Source organism: Anabrus simplex, chromosome 1, assembly GCF_040414725.1.
Source record: "Anabrus simplex isolate iqAnaSimp1 chromosome 1, ASM4041472v1, whole genome shotgun sequence".
NCBI classification, from domain to species: domain Eukaryota; kingdom Metazoa; phylum Arthropoda; class Insecta; order Orthoptera; family Tettigoniidae; genus Anabrus; species Anabrus simplex.
In genome coordinates, this window is record NC_090265.1 from 1,540,988,135 (window position 1) to 1,540,994,134 (window position 6,000).

The following is a 6,000-nucleotide window of genomic DNA, read 5'->3' on the forward strand; positions in this document are numbered from 1 at the left end:
TACCTGCGCAACAGGAGACGCGCAGCTTCAAATCCATAGATAACTATAAGGAACAAGAACTATTAAACAAAACGAACGGAGACGGATTGTAAATATAAAGCAAGAACTTGGCTGCTTGATATATTGCTTCACTACGCGGCGCTAGTATAGCACCTTAGATGTAATTTGACGTGAATTAATTCAAAAATTCTTCTTTAAATCATATAAAACAGTGTAAACATTATGGTGGCGTTTGAAATTGAACATTCTGTTTACTGTCCGATAACCGTAATTACGTTCTATATATAACCATTCAATGCATTTAGGCCAGTCGTCCAAGTGGCAGATTCCCTACTTGTATTTTCCTAGCCTTTTCTTAAAAGATGTCAAAAAAATTGTAAATTTATTGAACATCTCCCTTGGTAAGCTACACCAATACTTAACTCCCCTTCCTATAAACGAATATTTGCCCCAATTTGTCCTATTGAATTCCAACTTTATCTTCATATTGTGATCTTTCCTACTTTTAAAGACACAATTCCAGCTTATTCGTCTCCTAATGTCATTTACGTCATCTCTCCGCTGACAGTTCATAACATACAACTTACTCGAGCAGCTCGTTTTCTTTCTCTCAAGTCTTCCAAGCCAAACCTTTGCAAAATTTTTGTAACGCTCTTTCTTGTCGGAAATTATGTTTCATGCATATTCCATGTTTTGAAAGAAAAGTGTGAAAAATACATTGGGAATATTTCACAGTTAGTACGGTAATGACATAAGGACAGAAATTGGATCATCGTTAACTTAATCAATACCTCAAACGTGTGTTTAGTTGAGCTAAGGGATCTATTCCGGTCTAGAAAACCAAGAATAACGGCCGAGAGGATTCGTCGTGCTGACCCCACGACACCTCGTAATCTGCAGGCCTTCGGGCTGAGCAGCGGTCGCTTGGTAGGCCATGGCCCTTCAAGGGCTGTAGTGCCATGGGGTTTGGTTTGGTTAAGGGATCTATTAGCAATTCACCACGAAACTGACAGTACATAAATCTTGGTTGCAATTAGAAGTTACAAAAATAATACTTGGAATAAACGTTCAATTGTTCGTAATCATCTGCATCATTATGCGTCGTACTATAAATAACCCTGTGGGTGGGGGCGGTAGAATAACACCCACGGTATCCCCTGCCTGTCGTAAGAGGCGACTAAGAGGGGCCTCAGGGGCTCTGAGCTTTGGAGCGTGGAGTGGCGACCACGGGGCCCCTAGCTGAGTCCCAGCATTGCTTCCACTTACTTGTGCCAGGCTCCTCACTTTAGTCTGTCCTATCCGACCACTCTTGGTCAACTCTTGTTCTTTTCCGACCCCGACGCTATAAGGTTTGCGAGGGCTAGGGAGTTTTCATTTTCACGCCCTACATGGCCTTTGCCTTTCTTTGTCCGATAACGTCATTTTTCGAAGTGTCGGTTTCCTTCCATTTTCTCTCTGATTAGTGTTATATAGAGGATGGTTGCCTAGTTGTACTTCCTCTTAAAACAATAATCACAACCACTATAAATAATTACATGACGCAAAGGAATTGAAATAACATATCCTTAGGGCCTGTACTACGACAGCCAGATAAAAGTGCGGTATAAATGTATTTGGCAGTTTGCACATTTCTCTGGAAGTTCGGTTAAAAACGCGTACTACGGCATTCGTTTATGTGCAATCTGTGAAAATATTCTTGAGTAGGCCTATAGCCATGCCGAAGTTTGAGAGGCTATTAACCGTCTTATCTGGAAGTCAGCTGTCGGCAGTAAAAACGCATTCAAGGTGGCTGCGCGTCGTAATGATGGTTTAATGAACCAATTTGATTTTGAGTCTGATTCTAATGACGAATTTCTGGAGCAGATGCTTCATTGTGTCAGAAAAGTGAAAAGTATTAGGCCACGTCCAAATAACTTCGAAGAATGGGATGACGAAGAATTTGTAAAACGTTTCATGTTAACAAATGCGACGACAGTTCTTGTACTAGCTGAAATCCGTGATCACCTGGAATATGCTACAAATCGGTGAGTAACATACTCTGTATTGTTAGTGGAATAATATTATATAACTAGGGCTATAATTAGTCTGGATGTGAAATATCTAGGTAACGTGTAACATAGGTACTGTAACAGAAACAAGGTTAGAACGTCTCTTCATGTGGATTTGTTGGCATGTAAGCTTATATCTACACATAAACGACTGAAGACTAATATAATACATATTGACGAGGTTATATACCGTATACGAGAGGCAAACAATTCTACTTCAATGCACAGAATGAACAATTATTTTGTACGATAAAAAGTATGCAGAACAATAGGCTACACTATTTTTCCATATTCTAGGAGATGTCATGCTCCTCGTCAGTCTTGAATGTGTTAAGATAACAGTTCAGTTGCCATAAAACCAGTTTATTAGCTCTGTATAGGCCTGTTGTGTGATATGAAACTTGACATAAATAAAATTAGAGAAAATGCAAGGCCTGAAGTGAACATGTAGGGCCTAGACGTAATTATAAATATTATGTCTCATTGTAGGCCTGTATTACAAACAGACTATATCACAGCAACACTACGTATTTTTGATATTGAATTATGGCAACCTATATACCATATATACATTTGTATGGTAGAATTCTAACCAGGAGCTTTCTTATCCTATTTCAGAAATTATGCATTACATTCAATGAACCAATGGCACTGAGGTCCTATGCCACTGGGGTAACACTGACAACAGCAGGTGATATTTCTGGTGTTCATAAAGTTACTGCTGTAACTGTTGTCAATCGAGTCAGTGCCGCAATTGCTTCGCCTCGGAGAACATATATCAAGATGCCTGAAGGAGAGAGATTGCTATAGTCTTCAGAGTGATATTTATAGACTGGCAGCTCACACCGTACAATAGGTTCAATGGACTGCACTCATATTAGGTATAAATCACCAGGTGGAGATACCCACGAAGACTTCAGCAACAGAAAATGTTACTTTTCTATGAATTTACAGACTGTATACGACACAAAGCTAAGGATTAAGGACATTGTGGCAACGTGGCCAGGTTGAAGCCACGATTCCACAATCTTCAACTATTCTGTGTTGAAGACAAGGTTGGAGAGTGACGACTTTGGCAATTCGGTCCTTGTGTGTGATTCCGTATATGCCCCTGGTCTGCACTTGCTACCTCCTCTTAGGAACCCAGCCACTCAAGCTCAGTAGTTGTATAATGAGTCCCTTATAAGAACTCATAACTCTGTATGAGTATGGCGTGTGGAAGGCCCATTTCCAGTGCTGACATTAGGTATTCGGCAGAAAATAGAAAATTTGCAAGGAGTGATTGCCGCGTGTGCAGTTCTCCATAATTTGGCAGTCGGCAATAACGAACACCAACCACCTCTTGATGCAGAGGTTGAGGATAAAGTTAGGCAGGGCATAGAGGAAGGTGAAATTCAACTTGATAGAAATTAAAATAATGGTGCAGAAGATGTCAGACATGCATTCATTCAACATTTTGAGCGGCTACTATAAATTTCCTTTAAATATCATGTCTATCAGTTCTTGGAGTTGTTTTGTAACATTTAGTAAACATGTATTTCTGGCATATTTTTATAACAGCAGGCGCTGTACTATCACTAATCCTGCTTTAAACTTTCTTGTACGTGTTACCTTCTTCATTAACCTTAAGGCTACAGACTACAGACTTAAGGCAAAATTAGCTTCTCAATTACTAATGATGTTCATCTGCTAATAAGTGACTTGTTGAGGTACAGTAATACAGTGAAAACGCAAAAATCACCTAGAATTACGGCCAGCATTGTATATCTAGTCCTTTAGTTTGGTGGAAAGAGAAGTAATATTCAACTAAACAGTGGTAACATTTTTGAAAAGCCAAGTGGCATAAAGGTGACGTGCTTAATTATGAAACTGACGAGTGGTCAATTTCTTGATTTTTTGGTCCTGCTCAGTTTTACACTAGCTGTTTTGTGGTTTTCCCAAATTTAGTTTTGTGAAACATACATCTTCACTGTAGATTGTTATGTCATTCAGCATTCAATCGGCAAGCCTTTGTGAATGTACTAACCACTAAGACAAACCTCTTTTTGTAATTAGCTCTGTGGCCTCATTTAGTTCGATACCTCTTATCTTTAAATCATTAGGTAACCTATCCTTCTCCATTCACCTCACATGACACCACCACCGAAGTCGGTTTATGCGTACAGCTTCACCCATTAAGTTCATTCCTAATCCACATAATATCTGACAACATCATCATCATCATCATCATCATCCTAAACCACCTCCAGTTTCCCATGTGTGGTATATGATCCTCCTCCATCTCATCCTGTCCTTGTACCATTCTTCCTCCACCAACTTGCCCCAATCATGACCTCTCAGCATTACATCGCTCTTAACTAAATCTATCCATTTCCAACGTGGCCTTCCCACGGGTCGTCTTCCTTCTACCTTTCTGTCAAATTCCTTCCTTGCAGTTCTGTTTACTGGCATCCTCTTTATGTGACCAAACCACTTCAGTCTTGATATCTGAATCTTATTTAGGAGAGAACTGTCTATTCCTACTTCTTCTTTAATTTTCTCATTCCTAATCTTGTCTTTCCTGGTTTTCTGGATCATAGTGCGTAGGAATTTCATTTCAGCTGCCTGAAGTTTGGAATTATCTCTATTGGTCAGTGTTGTAAATTGCTTCTATCGTAATAATGATAATAATAATAATAATAATAATAATAATAATAATAATAATAATAATAATAATAATAATAATAATAATAACGTCCCTTACTTTATTCACCTAAAAAATTATTTATTTGCATTCATCCTTATTACATAAAGGTACATTTAACATGGAAAAGGTCAATAACATCTCTTCCCTCTCCAATGTTGATGGAAGGTAAATTGCTTTTTCATAATAATAATAATAATAATAATAATAATAATAATAATAATAATAATAATAATAATAATAATAATAATAACCTCCCTTACTTTATTCACCTAAAAAATTATTAATTTGCATTCATCCATATTACATAAAGGTACATTCACATGGAAAAGGTCAATAACATCACTCCCGTCTCCAATGTTGACGGAAGGTAAATTGCTTTTTCATAATAATAATAATAATAATAATAATAATAATAATAATAATAATACTGTTCCTTACTTTATTCACCTATAAAAATAATAATAATTATAAAAATTAATTTGCATTCATCCATATTACATACAGGTACAATTAACATGAAATAGGTCAATGACATCCACATCGATCTACAAGGCCCCTCCCTGTCTTGCCCTCCGCTCTCCCCGCGCAGCGTGGCTCACCACAAACTTTCCATGACCACAGTTCTGAAATAGTGTTTGATGACAACAGACTTAACGTCGGCAGTCTAGATAAATACGTAAGTTTTTCATTATATTAATAATTGTATAAATTTTATTTTTTGTCATCACTGATTCATGTTATCACTAATCTCTCTGTCATTGACAAGTTTACGCTACGTAAACAATACTGTACATATATAAGCTTATTTTTAAGTGATTTGATAGAATCTGTGGATGTTCTTGTAGAACAAAACATGTCATACTTTGTATGTTAGTGTGTGTTTTACAGATATGTTTATAGTGTTTTAATTTACATTGTATTTGCTGTGTGTTTGACAGACTGAAAAGCCTTTGTTACATTTAACTAAGTCAACACTGGAAAACACGGATTCATTTTTAACGAATTATTCGGCCAGTCAGGCAAATAACGAAGCCAAAAAGCTCAAATCACTTAAAATTAAAATCATGAACATTGACAAATCAATTACATTTAATAAGAAATGTCTAGAATTAGAGCTCGTTCCTAAGTACATACCCATAAAAGCTAAACCCACAACAACTTCGGCTAAAATATCAACATCTCAATCACAGTTACTATGGATCAGAAACGAAATCAAATTCGCGTATATAAAGAAACAGAAAATCAATAAAAAAATTCTACGCATCC